At 31.5% G+C, this 15,153-nt stretch overlaps 1 protein-coding gene across 2 annotated transcripts in view; it reads left to right on the forward strand.

The window, feature by feature from the left end:
• LOC147027882 (sorting nexin-2-like) overlaps nucleotides 1-15,153 on the forward strand; it is a 249,288-nt gene that overhangs the window by 205,913 nt on the left and 28,222 nt on the right. The gene's annotated exons all lie outside the window — the stretch shown is intronic.

The raw sequence follows: 15,153 nt of genomic DNA on the forward strand, positions 1-15,153 counted from the left end.
ATATGAAATATTTTTAGTATTAGTTTTCTTTTTACATTTGAGACAATAACTCATTTATTTATGAGAAAAATTCCTGCAGAGTGCAAAAACCTTTTTAGTTTCCAACATGCACATTTGAATCTTAATTTTTAAAACATAAAGAATCCTTAGAAATGCCTTCACTCTCTCCTCCATTTATTTAAGAAAAAACTTGAATTAAAATGAATAGCTTGACGATGCTAATAGTTTTGTTGAAGGTATTGCAAATAGACTTGTTAATTCTTTGTATTCCTTCCTGGTGGGATGAGTTATTTTCTTTAATACCTCTATTCTTTTTTGAATCTCACTGGTTTCCATATTTTGATATTTATTTATTCTCTCTCTTTCCTCCCTCTCCCTCTCCTCCCTCTCTCTCTTCTCTTTTTCCTCCTTCTCTTTCTTCTCCCTCTCTCTCTTCTCTCTTTCCTCCCTCTCTCTATTCTCTCTTTCCTCCTTCTCTCTCTCCTCCTTCTCCTTTTCCTCCTCTTCCCTCTCTTCTTCAACTCCTTCCTCATCCCTTACTATACTTGAATCGTTTACACCCCATAGAATATTATACATATATTCATCAGGATTTCTTGTTATTCCTGTATCCAAAATAATTTTTTTTACAACAGGAAACCAATAAAATTTCTTTTGAATTTCTAAAAAAGCCTTACCTTTTCTTAACCTTATAATTTTTTCATTATTTAACATTCTAATTAAATCTAAAGTTGTCGGTTTATCAACATCAGCATAATGCCAATCTTTTATTGAAAATACCTCATTCTTATGTTGTAGAACATATTTATTAAAATACCGAATACCCTTTTCTTGAAGGTATGCTTGGACACAGAAATGATAATTTTCTTGAAGCCTTCTTGCTGTCATTTATGTATTAGAAATATATGTTAGAATAATATTATGGCACGAAACACCTCCCCATCTTCCCATAGTTAAATCATTTTGTATTTCCTTACTTATTATATATAATCCTGTTTTTTCTGTTTTCATGAGATAAACAAGGGCAAAACCATTATTATATTTACCCTTATTAAATTCTTTTATTTGTTGTTTACTAATCGTAGCCCCACAAAACTCATTCTCAATACCAAGTGGATAATATTCTTCCTTACGAGACTGATTTAATTGTTCCAGGTCTTCGAGGTTAATTTTAAATGACCAATTATACCCTAAATCATTCATATCATACCCCCATTGTTCTATTCTCATACAAACGATACGCCCTTCTTTATAAAAATTTATTTTAATTCGAACTGTGAATTCTGTATGACCTGGAGATAATATCAACACTTCTGTATCTTTAGAATACACAGCCGTTTTATTTAAGTATATATATTGTGATAAATCGCTTAATCTCACCAAGTCATTCGCGTCAGTCGGGCTTGGATAATTTTTTAATTTATAAGCATTTTTCATGTTAATATTTTTGTTTATATTATATTTATGTCGTTCAGCCTGTGCCTTTGTGTAATAATTTGATAAATCAATATCCAGTTCTTGAGATACACCAAAGATAGAACCATCTTTACCAACATAAGTTATTTATATTAGATTAAAAATAATATCATAAAATTTTTTATTTTTGTTGAGTTGAAATAACACATATAGACATAATTGACCACAACACTTGGAATTTAATTCTTGGACTTGAAATGTTTGATAAACACCATTCTGTAAGAATTTTATGACTTCAACAGGTGGTGGAAGACCAAAAACTATCAAAATAATATTTGTCTTGACTATTAAAAATACAAACCCAATGAGAACCGTTCCCATCATTATCTTCTAAGTTCATAATAATATTCTTTGTATGTTTCGACACATTTGTTAATTCATCTCTCATACAAATAACCACATTATGAATTTTTAATTTCTTACAATATTTGGCAAGTTGTAAATTTGATGTTGTATTCTTTCCAAATTCTTTCAACCACTCATCAATGCTCATTTATTTATTAGAAAGATATAATCCATTACCTCTTTTCGTTAATTTTACACCTGCTTGTGCTATAGAAGAAAGCATATCTCCAACTAACAATCTCGCTTTATCAGGCAGACCTTCAAGTTTTTCAGCAAAATCTACAATTACACCACTTCCACTAATTTGTTTCTCCAACTCTTTGTTATGTCTTTCCAATTCTTTTTGAGCCTGGAGTTGAGCCTTCCTTTCGTTGGCAGTTTTGACCGCTGTTGAAATACCACCCGTCAATGCTCCAACCGCACTTAAACCAACAAATAAAGGAATTAGAAATGGGAGAAATCCTCCACTCGTCTCTCTTATTGAATATTTTTTCAACATTGGTTTTGTCATTTTAATTTTAAGTGAGCCAGTGTCATTCAAGATTTTAACCTGTTCTCTTGTGAGCAAAACATCAATTCTTACTGCTCCTTTTCTCTGAATTGTATTAACGTTAATCGTACAAGGCTTTTGATTTTGAACACAAGATGATAGTTTATGAAGATTGATTTGATTAACATATACCCCAGTTGGTACTTTGCCACTCATTTATTTAACAAAAAATTATGTGAGACTAATCATCACACCATTATCTGTATTAATCTGCAATTCTGTTTCTTCCAAAAGCAAACAATATGTATCAACTTCTTCACTCTCTCCTCTTTCAATGTATAGGGCAGTATCCACTCGATTAGACTTTATAGTTTCTTTTTGAGCGCTCAGGTCAAACGTATAGATTGTATACAAACTTTTAAATGCTGTCATATCCAAAATAGGTTCTTTATTTCCATTACTTTCACACACCTTTTGGTAAGACTTGTATGCTTCAGCAAAATCATTTTTTTCCCAATTAATTTCCAATCTATCTCGTGGATAAAATGTTCCATCCAGAGAAACGCGAAGTTGTTTCACCTTAGCATTATCACTCAATGCATTATTCTTATCAGTCGCAGTATCACCATCTGGCTTTTTAAAAATCATCCACAGATATCGTGGCTTTCCTTCCAGAACACCCAAATTCCACGTGTAAGTAGTTTGATTGAGTTTAACGTGTTGACATCTTCTTTTGAGGTATGATACACTGAGTGGTTTCTTTGAGTTAAGTCTTCGATTCAACATCTCTTCTGTTTTAAGATTAGGAGTATATTCACTGATATACCAACTCATCTCCTCAATTACAAAATTTATTCTGATCACCAAAAGCATTACCAACACCAAAAAGCAATCTATTTTCATTATCATTCCTTTGTAGTTGAAATCTAATTTTAAGACCATACAGAACTTTATCATAATCACAAAATCCAAATATACCTTTAAGAGGAACTGCCACAGTAAAACTATTTTCTGCTTTTGTATCATCATTATACATTCCTTTCCTTTGAATATATCCAGGGTCTGTGTTTGTTCCCGTTGACATATCAGGAATAAAACCTTCGACAGACCCCTTTCCCATTCTATCACTGAATGTATAGAGTGTAAATTTCATCATTTCAGATACAGCAGAGACATAATCAACCGCTTCAACTTCTTGTGTTCCAATATACAATCGCACACTATCAAACATTTTCCAGAAGAAATCATTTACAAGTGTAGCGTTTGTGTTATTCCCAACCTTAGTGAATTTAAATTTACACAACAAGAAACTTTCGGAGAGATTCAAATAGGTTTGTTGATTATTTATTTCAAAACTTTTTGTACCATTTGTATTCCAGTCTGTTCCAGTTATTGCATTTACCTTGAAGTAATCTTCTTTTTTAGTGGAGTTTCAGATAATAATAGTATCATCCAAATCATAGATACTATCAATTGCTTCCATACTTGTATTTATTTAGGAAAAAAGATGTTAAAACTTTTGAAACCCTGATCCAAGTATTTGAATTATTTTCTGTCGTTCTTGGGGGGACAACTGAGTTTTACCTTTCTTAATTTCTTTTATTGCTTGTAATTTATGAGATTCTTTCTGAGCATCTTTTATACTCTTTACAGCACCTGCTACATTTCCCACAGCAGAAGCAGTTGAACCAATTAGGTCTTTATGTTTAAGAATAGTTGAACCAATACCCATGAGAGTATCAATTATCCCATCTCCTCTAAATTGATGTCCAACACCCCTTTGTCTCTTAGGTTTATAGTATCCTCTACCAAGATACATACCTTCACCCTTGTAGTACGGGGAAAGGAACATCCCATCCCCTGTAATTATTTTATATTTTCCCAACTCGTGCTTCCTCACAATAACCATCGTATTTATTTATTGAAAAACTTCACGTAGGTGAATTCTGATGGATATAACTTCTCCATTAAAAGAAATCACCACGATTATCTTGGTCGGTTATCCTAAAATTTACTCTGTGTATGGTTTTTCCTGACACAGGTAGATAAACCAAATTTTTAGGCTCCATATTGAATTTATAACCAATTGGGGTTGAGTATGCGCTGAATGAAAATATTGTATTTGTTTTTAATCCATCATTATAAGCACCATCAATCAAATCACAGTGAATTAACACCGAATTTATTCCTGAGGATATTTGAATGACATTATCACTGTAAAACGTCCCATTAGTTTCAATCTTTTTTGAGGAGAAACCTAATAACTCTCTAAATGAATTATCAATTGTGAAATCAACCTTGTAGTTATTTTTAACTTTAATCGTTGATTTTGAAGTATGTTTTTGAATGTTTATAATATTTTTTGGTTCATCACCCTGTTCTTTCATAAGACGAGCAATTTCGGAAGATATTTGAGAAATCTCGTATGCTCCGGGTGAGACTGTTATCGTTTTGTATCCACTTCCCGGATTATAACTAAACTTGTCATTTTTCTCGGTTATATTAAATAAGGTATTATAAGTCTCCATGGACAATAAAGATGCCTCATATTCTTTTGTTGTGTCAAGTTGTAGTGGGTATGGGAATGAAGATGTGTGGTCGCTTGTTGTGAAATTAAAACTCAGGATTGTGCTTCTCATCTTATTTAATATGAGATAAAATGTCTTTATATTGAGATTTATTAATTATTTTCATGTTCATCAACTGGTCTAAAATGGCTGATGCTTCATTAAAACAATTGTTATTTCCAGCCTTCTTACTGCCGAACAACAATAACAGTCTATTAACTAATTGCGATGGGTCATTTGGAAGAAAACTAATACCTGAACCAAGGATACTTAAAGCCTGAATAATGTGTTTCTCCTTCTCATTCTTCCTACTTTTACCAGAAAGAATAACCTTATAATTTAGAGTGTTCAGCAAATCAATATATACTCTATCATCATTATTTTCCATATCCAATGGTTTATCAATATACTTTGATTCATCCCTCACAGTTGAACCTTGTCTTCCATCTTTTGTGAGAAGAAACATTAATCTCGGAGTTAGTTTAACAGGGGGTTGAGCAGAACTTAAGAACCTTAATTCATCATTAAATATCAATACCTTTTCTTGAACAAGATGAAATATTGCTGGTTGTTCTGTTGGAATGAGTCCTGCTTTGGTTTTTGAATCCGCTGAATATTCATTGTTTTGAACAGCATTCACAATATAATCAGGGGGTTGATTAATCTCTTCCAGTTGTTGAAATAAACCTTCATCATCATATTCTAATTCTCCTAAATGCTCTAATTCTTCCTCCGTCATTTGACTGAAATCTTTTAACATTTGAAGCTTTCTAGGAGTATATTCTACTGTGGGAACTGTGGAAACATCTTTCATTTTTTCTTGGGAAGTTTTTAAAAGTGGTTTAAAAAATTTCTCTTGTTTTTTTCAAATGCTTCTTCGCCCGTTAGTTTCTGTCTGCGTTTCTTCTTTATGTCTTCCTGTTGTTTTACAACTTTTGAAACCAACTCTTGATGTTCCTTAAATCTTCTTGCTCTTTCTTTTGTATCCATTTATTTATTGTAAAATATCATTTAATGAATTGTAAAGATCAACAGGGAAATTTTCCTTTTCTTCATCATTCAAGTAGATGTGTTCAAATAAATCCTTTTCTTTAAATATTTCATCAAATTCTTTATTAACATTAATGCGAGTTGTAATTTCTTCTTCACTAATCCTTGCATCTCTGCTTTTCATACGTTTGTGTTGAGTTTCTTCATCAACATCAAAACCGAATGATAAAATCTTCACTCCGCTCAGATATTTAATAATTTGTCTCGTTCCTTCTGGATTAGTTTCTAATATCCCAACACCACCAGATTTTAGTTTCTTTAACTCACTCTTACAATGTGAATATTTTGTTGTACCAAGAGAAACCTCCTCAAATATTTGTCCTTCATTCCTCAATCGCATATGTTCCTCCACTGAAATATAGTGATAATCTTCACCTTTTACTTCTCCAGGTCTTATTGCTCTAGTTGTTGTTGATACAATGCGTATCACGGGGGGTTTTTTTAAGTAAATTTACAATATTCTCATTTGTACTACACAAGAACCTTGATTTATGAAAGTTTTTTCCAGAAGCAGATTTACCCACAAGATTTATAATAATAGTTGTCATTTATATATGTAATTGTTTATAAAACAAAAAATATATCCCTTAATATCTCATCTTGTTTCACAACAATATATTTATATTTTTCAGTCGTGTGCTTCATGTAATCCTCAAATTTCTTTTTACTACATAATGTAGAACAATTATCTCTCCAAAAATTATTGATATCTATTGAATTTAACTTGAATAAAATAAAAGTATTAGCATTGTTTCTGATGGAACGACGAGGAAGTTGAAAGTACGATTGACTAAGATAAATACAATTACAAGAAGAATGTCTCCCTCTTGTGTAGTAGCTGTCCATTACCGTTTGGTTTCTCTCATTAACACAATCATCAAAGATAACGAGGTTCTTTTTGATTTATCCAAATCTTGGGGAGACGGTATATCATCCGTATTATCACTAAGAATACAAGTTATAAGATTTGATTTCTTTTTACATCTCTGTGTATCACAAAATAGTTGAATTATATCTTCAATGTTATAATCATTTAGGTTTTTTGACGTTTAAATAAACCTATTATATCTTCTTTTTGAAGACCAGCATTAAAACCTTGTGAGAGTAGTTGATACTCTGGTTGAAAACTCGACTTTGTGAAAATTATTAAATTATCATAATCTAAAAAGTTGGGAGTGAGGAGCATTTTTAAAAGTAAGCAGGTTTTTCCACATCCACTTGAACCAACTATGAGACATCTTAATGAATTTGGGAGATTTTTATGGTTGTTAAATTTTATCTTATTTTCCCAAATAGGTAAAAAATCATTCATTTATATATTTGAAAAACAGGTTATTTAATTTATTATTGGCTTTTTTAGAAACTCTATATTTTATCCTAAGTTCAGGTTTAATTTCAAGATAATCCATTATTTTATTTATACAATATCTTGTGTTGATATTTCCCTGAAAATTACATCCATGAATAATATACAACAACAATCCTTTGAACATTTCTCTTATACGTTCAGTTTCTTCCCTTGTAAGGAAAGGTGTGTTATCATCCTCATACTTTACATTCATTTCTCTAATCAATCTTGTAAAGTAATTCATTTTTGGTGTAAATCTAAAAGAATTATTTTCCTTTTTATATTTTTTATTATCATTAATTTGAAGATAATCACAGAATATACATTGTTTATAGGCTTTTGACTCTGTGTTTAATCCCCGTCTTTCACACGCAGGACAATTCTCAAATTTGTCATATGGAGAATCAGGAAAGTCTAGCATATTTATAAAGTAAAACTTTACTTAAACTGAAATTCATCTATACTTTCAGTTGTATATTACCATCGATATCGATATACTTTTTTTCATTATCAGATTCAATGACAACATTTTTTTATATTAAAGGTAATTTTAAAATTATCGTTAACTACTATTGAACGAAATGTCATTTCACCTGATATATTAACATCCTTTATTTCATCAAGATTTACATCTTTAGGGTTGTTGAAAAAAATACAAATTTCTCCTTGCATATTACAGATGGTCTTATCTTTTCTTTCTAAAGCTTCATCCATAAGGTTTTTGTTCTTTGATACTTTTTCTTGTTTCATTGCTTTTTCTAGTTTTGAATATATTACTAGAAGGAGAGGAGAAACTTTTGTTTACTTTAATTGATGTTCTACCAGGTATACTAAAAGCCCTTCCACTGAAGGAAATTGAAGAACTCATATTATTTACCATAATAGTTTTTATCCAATAGTTGTTATATTTATCTTTGTTCAATTTTACATCCTTGACATATTTCTCAGTATCTTTAACAGATGAAGAGATTGATTGAAACTTGTCTTTTGTGTCTTGAAACATTGTATTTATTAAGTGAAAAAGTTGGAGGATAAAATGTTTTTAAGCACAGATTCACCTATAAATTAAACGAAATTTTCATCAAGAAAATTTTAGTTTAAGCAAAGTTTTATTCTATAAATATGGTGAATACAACGTACTGCGATGTTTGTAATCACGAATATAAACATTATAGAAAACACCTCCGAACCAACAAACACACATTTAATCTATTTCATCAAATATCTCCTCTTGAGTTGGAAAGAAAACATTGTGATATCTGTTCAAAGGATGTTTTGAAGAGTAGTTATAATCAACATCTTCAATCACAAAAACACAAGAAAAATGAGTTTAAAGTAAAGGGAGACTATTATATTAAAAACACTGATGAGGCATTTAAAGGGCATATAAAAATAAGGATTTTTCAATTTGGAGAACCCGGTCCATCATCAATAGCTGAATCAATTGAAATAGTGAAACCCGATGTTGAAAAATTTATTAAAAAGACATTAAAAGAAATAAAAACTTTAAAGTTTTATATGGGAGTGAAAATGAATATGAAAAGACAAGATGAAGAACAAACTCCTTATATGAGAACAGATCTTCATTTTATAACATCATTTCAAGATTTTTTGAATAGTGGGGTTTATGAAGAACTATCAAGACAAGAGGAGGATGTTGATAATACAGTGGTAGGAAGTGGATTCAATATTAAAAAAATCATCTTTTTAGATATACACATTCTAAAATCAAACCCTCTTAAAGCTTCTTCTTATATTGAATTACCAAAAGAAATAAAACTAAAGAAGGCAGTTGTTAATATTAAGAACAATGATAATAAATGTTTTCTCTGGTCTGTTCTTGCTCACTTACATCCACCAAAATGTAATTCAGAAAGAGTAAAACAATATATGAAATATGAGAATACCTTGGACATTAAAGATTTTAAATTCCCAATGCCATTAACAGATATTCCTAAATTTGAGAAAAAGAATAATCTTTCTATTAATGTATATGGATTAACGGATACAAACAAAGTTCAAATATTAAAAATTTCAAACAACTATAAAAATGAAGAAACACACATTGACCTTTTATATTTTAGTGTTGGAACGAATTCACATTACACATACATCAATAATTTATCAAGATTAATCTCTTCTCAGGTATTCAGAACAGCAAACAAAATATATCCTTGTAAGCGATGTCTTAATTCATTTCATACAAAAGAACGATTAGAACAACATTCAAAATATTGTAGTAATCATAAATCAGCTGTAATTACAATGCCTAAACCTGGTGAAAAGATTTATTTTGAAGATTATAATAAATCTATCATGCACCCATTTGTGATATACGCTGATTTTGAATGTATCCTTAAAAAGATAAATACTGCTTCTCCTAATCCAAAAGAACCATATACAAATAAATATCAAAAACATATTCCTTGTGGTTTCTGTTATTATATCAAATCATCTGTTGGAGAAAAGTATAACAAACTTGAACATTATCGTGGAAAAAATGCTTCACAAGAGTTTGTAAAACGATTAGAAAAGGATTGTATAAGACTCACTAAATTAATGAAAGAAACAAATGAACCGATGAAATTAACCAAAGAAGAAAAATTAGAATTTAGAATGAACAATATCTGTCATATTTGTGAGGGGGAAATTAAGGAGTCTAAAGTTAGAGACCATTGTCATCTTACTGGTAAATATAGAGGTCCCGCTCATTCCTGTTGTAATCTTAATTATAAATTACCTTCTTTTATTCCAGTCTTTCTTCACAACAGCGCCAACTATGATACACATCTATTTATAAATGAACTTTCAAAAACACCAGGGAATATTTCTGCTATAACAAACACAAGTCAAAAGTATATTTCATTTTCAAAAATGATATTCACAAAACCTTTAACTCGTATTAGGTTTTTAGATTCTTACAAGTTTATGGGAACACCACTCGCCTACCTCGCATCAAATCTAAGCTCCACGGACTCTTTTCCAAATCTTAATTCATTCTTTCCAAAAGAGGAAATTCTCACTAAAGAGGAAATTCAGATTAAAGAGAGAATTCAAAGTAAAGAGGAAACTCTAATTAATGAAGAAATTCTAACTGAAGATGAAATTCTAATTATAAAGAAAATTCGAACTAAAGAGGAAATTCAGATTAAAGATGAAATTCTGATTAAAGAAGGAATTCTTACGAGAGAGGAAATTCAAACAAGGAATGAAATTCAAAGTAAAGAGAAAATTCTTACAAGTAAGGGAATTTATCCTTATGATTATATGGATTCATTTATGAGATTTAAAGAAACACAATTTCCTTCAAAAGAAAGTTTCTATAATAACCTTTATGAAGAAGAGATAAGTGATAAGGAATATAAACACGCACAAGAAATATGGAAAATATTTAAGATAAAGAACCTTGGAGAATATCATGATTTATATCTAAAAACAGATGTTTTATTGTTAGCTGATGTGTTTGAGGCTTTTAGAACACTCTGTCATAATAAAAATTGTTATGGATTAGACCCTGCCCACTATTTCACAGCTCCTGGTTTAGCTTGGAGTGCAATGTTGAAAATGACAAAACAAGATATAGATTTAATCAGTGATGTTGATATGCTTTTGATGATTGAGAAGTCCAAGAGAGGTGGAATATCACAAGTATGTTCAAAAAGATATGCTAAAGCAAATAATAAATATCTCCCAAATTATGATAGTGAAAAAGATAGTAATTATTTGATGTATTTTGATGCTAATAATTTGTATGCTAACAAATCGTCTACCTTATGGTAAATTAGAGTGGGTGGAAGAAAAGGATTATGAAAAGGCTTTGATGAATATTGTTATTTCTTCTCAAGAGGAATTGAATGACGAAGAAGAAGGTTATTATTTTGAAGTTGATTTGAGGTACCCGAGTGATCTTCATAATAAGCATAAAGATCTTCCTTTTGCATGTGAGAAAGAAACTCCAAAGAAAGAATGGTTAAGTGATTATCATAAAAGTTTTAATATTAAAGGTAAATCAACAGAAAAGTTATTAACAACATTCTATGATAAAGAGGGATATGTTTTGCATCAGAGAAGCTTAAAACAGTTTTTGAGAGAAGGATTGAGAGTAGCTAAAATTCATAGAGTTTTAAAATTTAAACAAAGTCCTTGGGTGAAAAAGTATATTCAATTCAATACAGATATGAGAACAAATACAAAAGTAAAATTTGAAGGGGACTTTTATAAATTAATGAATAATGCTGTATTTGGAAAGACTATGGAAAATGTTAGAAACAGGCAAAACATTAGATTCGCAACATCTTGGAAAGAAGCTTCGAGATTGATAAATAAACCAAGTTTTGAGAGAGAAGAGGTTTTTTCAGAGAACTTTTCTGCAATTCATATGAAAAAGGAAAGTATTGTAATGGATAAACCAATTTATATTGGAACAGCAGTTCTTGATTTATCAAAGATATTGATGTATGATTATTTGTATAATGACTTAAAGAAAGAGTATGGTGAAAATGTTTCATTGTTGTATATGGATACTGATAGTTTTATCCTAGATATAAAAACTGATGATGTTTATGAAGATATGAAGAAAAATATTGGAGTATATGATACAAGTAATTTCAGCAAGAAGAGTGAGTTATTTTCCAAAAAGAATGAAAAGGTTATTGGTAAGTTTAAGGATGAGTTGGGTGGAAAAGTAATGAGTGAGTTTATTGGATTGAGAGCAAAGGCATATGCTTATAAGTATGGTGAACAGATTGATAAGAGGTTAAAGGGAATAAAGAAATATGTAATAAAGAAATCAATAACTTTTAGAAATTATTATAATTGTTTGATGAATAAGAAAGAAGAATATAGGAAAATGAATACAATAAGAAGTTATAAACATAACATATATAGTGAAGAAGTAAATAAAAAGGCATTAGGAGCCTTTGATGATAAGAGATTTATTTTAGATAATGGAATAGATTGTGTTCCATATGGATATTGTATGATAGAGTGTATAAAATAGATTATGTTTTAACGATGGGAAGATGGGTTAGGGTTTTTTAAGGGCTACCGCCGCTTTTTTTTCACAATATATAAATGGTTAAACCAAGTATTAATCAAACTAAAGAGTGGAGAAAATCTCAGTCTTGGTATATAAATGGAAAACATAATGAATGTGAAAAATATCAAATAAGTCTTATTGAAAAAATAACTAAAACAAAGGTAAATAAAACAAATAAGCGAATTAATTTAAAAACTAGTAAGTTAGAGGATGTAAAGAAAAAAAATGAATATCCTTGAATGGACTGAAAACTTTGATGGTTATCAATTGAACAATGAAAAAACAATTTACTATAATCTCAAAATGATATGTGGCTCAGGAGGTGGTCAGATGAGAGCATTAAGAGAAGTTTATCATTTCGTAATGGCACAAATGGGGTATCTTAAAAAATATAAAGATTCAAATGTTTTGTTTGTCAATATTTTAGATGGGGATTATTGTGCAAAGAAAATTAAACTATTGAAGGAATTTGAGAATGAACAAATCTTTATAGGTTCAATGAGTGAGCTGTTCAACCCGCAGGTGTTCAATTCAATGAGGTTCAACCTCCAAGTTAAAAGGGGAGACAAATAAATATACCTTGGGATAAAAAGGGGATTTATTTTTAGGGAAAAAAAATATGAATCGCTGAAAATCCCCCATTCATTTACATGGGGAAAAGTGAGCCAGAATCAGTATTCTTACCCTACTAACATGTACTCACCACGAAGTCTAGAAAAAAAGACGGGTTCCTCCTGCGAAGGCCCTTTTTATATACCAATTCCCCTAATCGCTGCGAATACGTCATTCTACGTCAGCTGTTTGTTAGAAACGCGTTCAGTAAGTTCTGTGGTCGTCCTGAAGACGTCAAATACGTCTACATACGTATTTATTCGGAGGACATGCTCTACAACTAATTCCCAAGCACGTTACTCGTAGATTATAAATAAGTCACGGGTTCCCTAAACATTACTTTGATGTGTTTCGATGTATGAGAAACTTTCTAGTAGCGCATTGCGAGCTGTGAACAACGTTCGTGTAGCGTGCTTATAAAACGTTACCTTGAGTTTATGAATAAGTTTCGGGTACGCAAATGTTACCTCAACGTGTTTCCACATATGAGTAACATAAATAACGTGTGTCAACGATCGCATAACGTGCCTAAACCTTATGGCCAGCGTTGCGGAACGTGTGAGCCAAACGCCGAGCACGTCGTAAAATTTTAAGCATATGAAAAGTTGAGAAAAACCACAAAGTTCAACGATTAAAGCCAGCGTACTATGACTTATGGCAGTTTTACAGCGTGCTCTTAATGTATACAAAACCTACCCATAATATATTCGACGTGTGCCAGCGTATTAGGCAAATTTTTCATAAATCGGCATAGGTTGGCTAAATCGTCAAGGTGTGACAACCCCTTTATTCATTAAATATGATGTCAACAGTGCTGACAGTTATAGTTCTTTTCTCCAATTTTTTTTTTTTTGGGGGGGGGGGGGGGTTTGGAAATAACTTAAAGCATGTAAACATGCAAAAAGAAAAAAATCTAAATTTTGTTGAAAAAAAATTGCAAAAATTTTTTTCTCTAACAATTTTTTTTGGGGGGGGTTGGAAATCACTATAAGCATGTAGAAATGCAAAAAAATAATTATTTTTCTTTTTTGGGGGTGGGGGGTAACAATTTTTTTGGGGGGGGGTTGGAAATCACTTAAAACATGTAAAAATGCAAAAAAAAAAAAAAAATTCTTTTTTGGGGGTGGGGGGTAACAATTTTTTGGGGGGGGTTGGAAATCACTTAAAATATGTAGAAATGCAAAAAAAAATTGGGGGGAGGTTGGAAATCACTTAAAACATGTAGAAATGCAAAAAAAAAAAAATTGGGGGGGGTAACAATTTTTTGGGGGGGGGTTGGAAATCACTTAAAACATGTAGAAATGCAAAAAAAAAAAATTTCTCTAACAATTTTTTTTGGGGGGGGGGACCAAGTCCAAAATTTAATGGCATGATCCTTGGACCATACTTAACCCCCCCACCAAGTTTCGTCGAAATCCGTCGAGGAGTTTTTCCGTAATACTGTTCACAAACAAACAAACAAACAGAAAGGGGTGAAAACAGTAACCTCCATCCATCTTCGAAGATGGCGGAGGTTAACTAGAAGGGCAATCGGTAGAGCGCATACCTCCGCCACGTAATGCCTGATTCATGAGAACATATATGGCCCAATACATTTTTGAAATATCATGTGAAACAGTACTCTATCGATTTTGGCCCTATCTCTCAATGGTGAAGAATCACTTTCAAATCAAATAATTCTCGTATCCAAATCCGGATTCGGATCTTCACCAAAAATTGAATCAATTCGGCCTTGCGACACACCCAACGTGTCCACCAAGTTTCATACGAATCCGTCAAACAATTTTTGAGATATCGTGCTATATATCGTTTTTGGCCCTATCTCTCAATGGTGAAGAATCACTTTAAAAAGTTCTAGTAGTCGGATCCGGATCTGGAGCTTCACCAAAATCTAATCAGTTCGTCCTTGTCACAGACCGAATCTGTCGACAAAATTTAATCCGGATCTGTCCACAACTTTTTGAGATATCCTTTACGCAAACAGACAGAAAGGGGTGAAAACATAACCTCCTTCACCTTCGGTGGCAGAGGTAATAATTTGGGAAAGCCAACTGGATTGTTAACAAGAACCGTCATGTGCCATTCTGTGCAATTGGAGCAGATCATGCTTTGGAGCATATCAATCGTGCCATGAAAGTAGTTGGACGACTCGTATGAATCATCCTGAACACAAATGCCAGCACAAAGGTCTTTGTCATTGCGCCAGAACTAGCACGGCTTTCAGGAG

The sequence above is a fragment of the Eptatretus burgeri genome, chromosome 4 (assembly GCF_056783735.1).
Source record: "Eptatretus burgeri isolate ZD-2024b chromosome 4, Ebu_testis_v1, whole genome shotgun sequence".
Taxonomy (NCBI): domain Eukaryota; kingdom Metazoa; phylum Chordata; class Myxini; order Myxiniformes; family Myxinidae; genus Eptatretus; species Eptatretus burgeri.